Genomic DNA, 8,675 nt, shown 5'->3' with positions numbered 1-8,675 from the left:
ACGTCGAATTTCAACCATTCGATCCCTGTAGAAGTGCCCCAAAGGACAGATCAGCCCGTAAACCATTGATTTTGGGCCCGCCTGCTATCTGGATATGCTTCAAAATTGGTCTCAACATGTTAAATGATCTGACAATACGGATGGATGGAGCGGATTTCTCACGAACATCTCCATAGGACCTCATGTACATCACGTGTGCATGGTGCACAAGTGCACTAGCGGTGCACTGAATTTCTCAAAGTTGGTCAGCGCACGCTGACCGACTCCCTCTTCTCCAATCCAAAAAAGGACACAGCGTCCTCACATCATCCACTGCTTCCGTGCAGTGGGGCCCACCCCTCATCCAAATCATCGATCTGGACCGTCCATTGTGTACAGAGGAGGGGTATTAACCTCACCTAGGTGATATTTTGACATCATGCAATCCATGGGAAAATCCTAGCCGTTGAACGCTGATGGACGACAGAATAGAAGATCGTGTGGGCCACACCAATTTCACTCCAAAACCATCCATTCCCAATGATGTTTTGAGGAGACTTCAATGGATGACATGGATTTTCCACCTGACATCAATCAGTGGGCCACCAAACATCACAGTGCCGCTATGTAGGCTCTGTTTCGCAACAAAGCCTGCGGATGATTTTTTGTGGGCCATCATCATGCATCAACGGTCCGATCTGGACTGTCCATTAGAAGCCCAAGGGCCCTGTCATCCAAGCCTACGTGTCAAAAGTTCGAGAGTAAAACCACTGGGATGATCTCAACTATCTAACAGAGAATGAACGGTAGCATAGAAAGTCTGGTAGGCCGCACCGAAACAGAGTAAAAACGGTCATGTCCGATTGGTTTTCCATGCACAATCCAATGAACAGACTGGATTTATCAAGTTACACCAAGCCTGGGCCCCACCGAGAAATCAGCGTAAGTTAGGAGCTTTCTCCCGCTGCGAAAGGGAGTGCGTAACCTCTTACGCACTCCCAACCGACCTCCCTATTGCTATAAAAGAAAAGGAAAAGAGAGATAGGAGGATCATCTTGATCTGGAGCTTGGACGTGGAGCAGAGAAAAATAGTTTGTTTTAGAGTATTTTAGAATTTTTATTTATTTTTATTTTAATTATTGGTTTAGTTATTATGATTTTTGAGAGTTTTAGTCCAATTATGTTAGGCTAAACCTCTTAGCTAGGGCTAAGAGGTGAAGCTTGTGGCATGATGGGTAATACTCCACAACTTTGATTCATGTTGCGCTTGATATTGATGTTAGTTTGATTATAAGGAATTGCCTGTAGTTTTTAATGGTTTATTGTGACTTACATTACAATAGATCTACAATGACTTTAAGTAATTCCTTTTCACTATTCTGATTATGCGGTTAGGTAGCCCTGTTGTTCACTATCACCCCTTGGACATGGTTGAGTGATGGAATCCTTCCTAACATTCATACATCTTCTGATTGGTTGTGGATTGGTTTAGTTCTGTTGTTTACTTTGTCTCATGGGCATGGTTTTGTGATGGAATTGACTCTAATTCTCATACCTTCATCTCTTTGAAAACTAGATCAAAGGAAGTTCAGATCGAGCTTTAGTGATACATCTTCCAACTGGATGAAGATGGGACTCGAAGTCCAGTTGAGTTCATGAATCAAGCGTAGATCTACCTGATCTATACAAGTGGATCCTCTGAATCCCTAGTTTCCCACCTTTGAATTTTACAAGTTTTAGATTACTATTTCACCATTATTCACTCATATTCAGTTAATTTAGGTTTCATCTTTATCTAGTTCTAGTTCTAGTTACTTTCAGATTACGTACAGGTTTCAGTCCTTGTGGATTCGACCTCGGTCTCACCGAGTTTATTACTACATCACAACCCTATACTTGGGGAGTGAACAAGTTTTGGGGATTGACGGCTACGTTGTCTGAGTTTAACTACTTTTAAGATCAGCTTAAGATTAGGATTTTTCTAAATTTTAGGGTTTTAATTTTAGAATTTTCTAAATCATGGCTTTCCTTTTAATTTTAGAAATTTGCTATTTGTAGACTTTCTGTTTAGAAACTAACCTTCCTGTTTTGTAGGCTTTTAATATAGAAACTTCTAATTTGGTAAGCTCTTTCTAATTTCTTCTTTCTAATTTTCAGATCTCTTTTATTAACTTACTCTCTAGTTTAGGACTTTCCTAATTTGTTTTAGAAATTTTTTACTTCATCTTTTAGGAATTTCTCCTTTTTTTTAGAAATTAGTTTACTTCTGTCTTTCTTTTAGGAAATTTCTAATCTTAGACTTACAATTTTTAGAAACTAACTTGTTTTGTTTTGTTTTGCAGGTTTTTAACTTAGGGACTCCAATTTGGTAACTTCTTTCCAACCCTCTCTTTCTTTCTAGATTTTTATTTCCTTTCTTAGGATTAGGTTTAGAATTTGATTGAGGGCTGCGAGTGTTTCATGCCCAAGTGGGCTCGTGACAACACTTGACGTCTCTTGACTGAAGGAGGATTGGTTGAAGGGTTAACTATCCATCGTAGGACTAAACACCGCTCGAAATCCCTTGAGTTAATTGAAGTGATGGCTGAAAACCAACCTCTTCTACCCCAACCTAGGGTGGTGGACATTCAGGATGAGAATGAGATGCATCAAGCACCCTCGCCTTGTACGTTACGAGATTATTTACAACAGGCAGGGGTGAGTATGTCCTCATGCATGGTTTTTCCAAAAAATACAGGACACATGAATATCAAGCCAGATGTGATCCAACTCCTTCCAAAGTTTTATGGGCTTGAATTTGAAAATCCGTATCTACACTTAAAAGAGTTTGATGAAATCATAGCCACTTTATACTTTCCTAACGTATCTGAGGACAAGATTAGGCTGAAACTCTTTCCCTTTTATTTGAAAGAGAAAGCTAAGATGTGATTACATTCACTACGTCCTTGATCTATTGGCACATGGAATGACATGACAAGGGAGTTCATAAAGAAATTTTTTTCATATCACAAAATGAACACCCTTAGAAAGTCAATCATGAACTTCGCCCAAAAGGAGGATGAAACATTCTTCTAATGTTGGGAGCGGTTCAAGGATCTTGTCAGCTCATGCCCACAACACGGATTTGAAACGTGACGCATTACACACTTTTTCTATGATAGACTGACATCTTCCATGCGCCAATTGGTCGAGACAATGTGCAATGGAGAGTTTATGAATAAAAATGTCGATGATGTGTGAGATTACTTAGATAGATTTGCTGAAAGCACACAAGCATGGAACACATACCCAAAATCAAATACCACTTCTAAGCCCACTCAATCAAAGGAAATGGGTAGAGTATACCTTTTGAAAGAGGATGATGATCTCAATTCTATAATGGCTAATCTCATAAAGAAATTCGAGGCCATGGAATCAAGGAAGGACAAGGGTAAGGAAGTTGTTTGTGGTATTTGTGGTTGTAACAGTCACACAACTGAAAATTGTCCAACTATATCTACCTTTTAAGAGGTACTGACTGAGCAATCCAATGTTGTAAATAATTACTAAAGGCCTTTCAATGGTCCCACCTCTAACACATACAATCCTAGTTGGAGAAATCATCCAAACTTCAGTTGGAGGAATGAACAAACTACTACTCCTCAAGGTTTCTTTAATCAAATTCCAAATCAAGTGAAACCTCGAGAGGATCCAGTTCTAAAACACATTCAAGACTAAGAGCTACTTAATCAGAATATGGCACAAGCAATCCAGGAAATCAGATCAGCAATTGGAACGCTTGTGCCGTCTGTCCAAAGGATGGAGTCACAATTAGCAATTGTGGGAAAGGGAATGCTTCATGCTTAACCTCTCCCCAATCCCAAACTATAATATGAAATAAGTGACCCTAGCTTTTCAAATCAGATGGAACAAGCTAAATCCATCACCACTCTTAGGAGTGGGAAGATCATTTACAAAACTATTCTTGTTAGGACTGAAAAGCCTAAGGATCCAGAAGAGGACAACGATGATAGACCTAGTATTGCTCCACATGAATTAGAACCGAAACCTCAAGGGAAGCCGATTGTTCCATTCCCCCAACGGTTGATTGCACCAAAACCTCTCTCTAACTCTCAGGATATTCTAGAGGTGTTGAAACAAGTGAAGGTCAACATTCCTCTACTTGATGCCGTAAAACAAATACCTTCATATGCCAAATTCCTGAAAGACTTATGTACGACCAAAAGACGACAGAATATTCAAAAGAAAATCTTCTTGACTGAGAAAGTGAGTGCCATCCTAAAGCAAGATGTGCCGCAGAGCTTAAAAGATCCCGATAGCCCAACCATATCATGTGTAATCGGGGACTATCGAATTGACCACACACTTCTTGACTTAGGAACAAGCGTCAATCTTATTCCCTACTCGGTATACAAACAGTTAGGTTTGGGTGAATTAAAACCCACCCTAACCACACTATAACATGCTGATCGATCTATTCGTGTACCAAGAGGGATAATTGAGGATGTGTTGGTCCAGGCCGATAGATTTTACTACCCTGTAGATTTTATCATCCTGGATACCGAACCCATCGGTAACATGAGCACTTACATTCCCCTCATTCTTCGTCGCCCATTCCTTGCCACCTCAAACGCAATTATCAATTGCAGGAATGGTGTCATGAGTATGTCTTTCGGGAATATGACATTAAAAATGAATATATTTTTCAACACAGGCAGACAGTTAGAGGATGATGACGATATCCATGACATTAACATGATTGACACTTTCATGGAAAATAAGACACCCTTTACCTTATCCTCTGATCCTCTAGAGACGTGCCTGGACCACTCCCATGATTTTGATGATGACATGATTAGGGAGATGTGTGCCATGCTTAATGCTGCACCGGTACTTGAAGTTAACTTGTGGAGGCCACAATTTGAAGAGTTACCCCAAACTGATGAAGTGCCTCTACTGTCTAACATCAAGCCACCGAAGCTTGACCTAAAACCTTTACCCTCTAATTTAAAATATGCATATTTAGGTTAAGATGAGACGTACCCGGTGGTGATTTCTGCCCACCTTGAGAAATAATAAGAGAGTATGCTCATATTTATTCTCTTTGAGCATAAGGGGAGCCCTTGGATGGACGATTACGGACCTCAAGGGAATCGACCCCTCGATTTGTACTCACCGCATTTATCTTGAGGATAATGTGAAGACCGCTAGGCAATCACAACGTATACTAAATCCAAGTATGAAGGAAGTGGTTAAGGCCGAGGTTCTTAAACTATTGGATGTGGGTATCATATACCCTATATCTGATAGTTAATGGGTGAGTCCAACTCAGGTGGTTCCTAAGAAGTCCGGGATCACCATCGTAGCCAATGCCAATAATGAACTCGTGCCAACTAGAGTTACTACTGGTTGGAGAATGTGCATTGACTCTGAAAGTTAAATACCATCACAAGGAAAGACCACTTTCCTTTGTCCTTCATTGATCAGATCTTGGAAAGGTTAGCTAGTCATTCCTATTACTGTTTCCTTGATAGGTATTCGGGCTACAACCAGATAGAGATAGCCCCTGAAGATCAGAAAAAGACTACATTTACATGTCCCTACGGCACATTTGCTTACTGAAGGATGCCATTCGGACTATGTAATGCCCCTGCCACCTTTCAGCAATGTATGATGAGTATCTTTTCTAACATGGTGGGGCAATATCTAGAGATCTTCATGGACGATTTCTCTGTCTTCGGTCCATCTTTCAGCGAGTGTTTAGAAAGTCTTAAATGTGTGCTGAAAAGATGTGAAGAAAAGAACTTAGTACTTAATTGGGAGAAGTACCATTTCATGGTTCATAAGGGAATTGTCCTTGGACATATTATCTCGTCAAAAGGAATCGAGGTGGATATGGTAAAAATTGATCTTATCTCTAACTTACCTCCACCAAAAAACATACAGGATGTACGATCCTTCTTAGGACACGCGGGATTTTACAGAAGATTTATAAAGGACTTTAGTCTCATCTCTCGTCCTCTATGTAATCTACTTCAAAAGGATGCACCATACGAGTGGACTGAGCCATGTCAGGAAGCTTTCGCTAAGCTTAAGGGCATGTTAACTAGTGCATCCATCATACAGCCACCCGACTGGAGCATTCCTTTTGAACTTAGGTGCGACGCGTCTGATTATGCTCTTGGGGTGGTTCTAGGCCAAAGAAAAGATAAGAAACCCTACATTATTCATTATGCGAGTATGACTCTAAATCCTGCCCAAGTGAACTACTCGACTACGAAAAAGGAACGCTTGGCCGTAGTGTTCGCTTTGGACAAATTTAGGTCCTACTTGATTGTATCTAAGATCCTTATTTACACTAATCATGTGGCGCTCAAGTATCTTCTATCTAAGAATGATGTTAAGCCCCACCTGATACGATGAATCCTCCTACTCCAGGAATTTGACATAGAAATAAAAGATAAAAAGGGAGTAGAGAACGTAGTGGCTGACCATCTTTCTTGCCTTAATCCCTCTGATTCCCTTGAAACGACACATATCAATGACATGTTCCTTGATGAACAGTTGTTCAGAGTCTCCCATTCACCTTAGTTCGCTGATATTGCTAATTATCTTGCCATAGGTTTCATATCGACACATTGGACTGCGCAAGATAAGAAGAAATTTTCACCAAGGTGCGCAAATTTTTCTGGGATGATCCATATTTGTTTAAATATTGCCCAGACCAAATCTTAAGGAGATGTGTGCCAGACGATGAGCATCAGAGTGTCATTTCTTTCTGTCATTCACAGGCCTGTAGTGGTCACTTTTCTTCTAAAAAGACCACAACCAAGATTTTACAGTGTGGCTTTTACTGGCCCACTATGTTCAGGGGCACTTATGAGTTTTGCAAAGCTTGTGAGCATTTTTAGAAATTGGGAGTATTGTCCCGTCGAAATATGATGGCCTTGAATCTCATTCTTATCATCGAGGCATTTGATTGCTGGGACATCGATTTCATGGGACCATTCCCCTAATCTTTTGGAAATCTATATATCTTGCTTGCTGTAGACTATGTCACTAAATGGGTCGAAGCGATTCCATGTCAGAATAATGACCATCGCATGGTCATTAAATTTCTAAAAGAGAACATCCATTCCCGATTCGAAAAGCCTCAAGCTATCATTAGTGATGGGAGCTCACATTTTTGTAATAGACCATTCGAGAGTTTAATGAAGAAATACGATATCTCTCATAAGGTGACCTCATACCACCCACAAACAAGTAGGCAAGTTGAGATTTCTAATAGGGAGATCAAACACATTTAGGAGAAAATGGTTAACCCTGACTGTAACGATTGATCAATCCGATTGACTGATGCCTTATGGGCGTACCGTATGCTTTTAAAACTTCTATTGGAATGTCTCCCTTTAGACTTGTCTATGGGAAAGCTTGCCACTTGCCTATGGAGTTGAAACATAAAGCCTACTGGGCGATTAAAAATTTAAATTTCAATCTGGACAACGCTGGCTCGCTATGCAAACTTCAGTTGAATGAACTCGAAGAAATCTGGAACGATGCATACGAAAACTCAAGAATTTACAAGGACAGGATGAAGGCATTTCATGACCAACATATTCTACGAAAATCATTCACGCCTGGTCAGAAAGTCCTTTTGTATAATTCTGGATTACATCTCTTTTCAGGTAAGCATCGATCTCGTTGGACCGGCCCTTTTACTGTTATCAATGTTTATCCATATGGGGTTGTTGAGATTCAGAATCTAGACAATGACAATGAGTTTAAAGTGAATGGACATCGATTAAAGCCATTTGTCGAGAAATTCGATGCAGAGGACATGTCCATGCCTCTAACTGATCCTGTTTACCAGGATTGATCTCTTAGTCTAATGGAGGTATAGGTAGGTTTCCTGCTTTTATAGGACTAGGGTAGTTTACTTTATACTGTTCTAGGTTAGTTTGCTTTCTACATTGTTTTAGGATAGCTTAATTTTGTTGGTTTCTGTCTTGTGCTGACTTGCTTTCATGGTGAGATCTTTGTGGAAAAGCCTCTTGATTCTTTCGTCCAGGTACTATCTTTCCATCACTCCTCTTTTACTTTCGTTGTCTCATGTGCATTACATGTTTATTTATTTTACATTGAGGACAATGTAGATTTTAGGTTGGGAGTGGGAGATTAGGTCCCCTAATCAGTACTTTCTCAATCTCGAGCAAAAATTATGAAATTTTTAAAATTTTTCTGGAACTTCTTGTGAATTCGAAGTGATTTAGACAACCATCATTAATTTAGAAGTATAAGATACAGAGTGTTGGGGATTTACGTCTCTTGGATTTAGCTGTCTGATCGATTCCACAGTTGAGTTCAAATTATCAATCCATGATTAGAAGTTTTAAACATTGATTGAATTACGATTTCACATGTCACATCTCGCTTACACATTGAGGTTTCATTTCGATATTAAAGGATTAACTTGATACTCACTAAGCATGGAAGGAACTGGCCTGACAAAATTGAAAGGATTGGGCGAATAATCTTTACCATAAGTTTGCTCCCTATAGGTGAAGGTTCGATTTCCCAAGCTAGCCATTCGGAAAGGGGTGGGTAATGGTCTTCACTATAGGTTTGCTCCCTATAGGTGAAGATTTGATTCCTCTCCTTGGCGTTATTTTAATGAAAAAAAAAAACAAAGGTTGGTT

The 8,675-nt window shown here is 39.8% G+C and overlaps 1 non-coding gene across 1 annotated transcript; it reads right to left on the bottom strand.

The window, feature by feature from the left end:
• Nucleotides 1-2,997: 2,997 nt before the first annotated feature.
• On the bottom strand, nucleotides 2,998-3,104 carry LOC131235758 (small nucleolar RNA R71). The gene has a single exon (XR_009166280.1). It is a non-coding gene; the product is annotated as a small nucleolar RNA R71 (small nucleolar RNA).
• Between the last annotated feature and the right edge of the window lie 5,571 nt (nucleotides 3,105-8,675).

The sequence above is a fragment of the Magnolia sinica genome, chromosome 19 (assembly GCF_029962835.1).
Source record: "Magnolia sinica isolate HGM2019 chromosome 19, MsV1, whole genome shotgun sequence".
NCBI lineage: Eukaryota > Viridiplantae > Streptophyta > Magnoliopsida > Magnoliales > Magnoliaceae > Magnolia > Magnolia sinica.
Note: the sequence above shows the minus strand (reverse complement) of the source record. Positions and strands in the feature narration are given on the sequence as shown.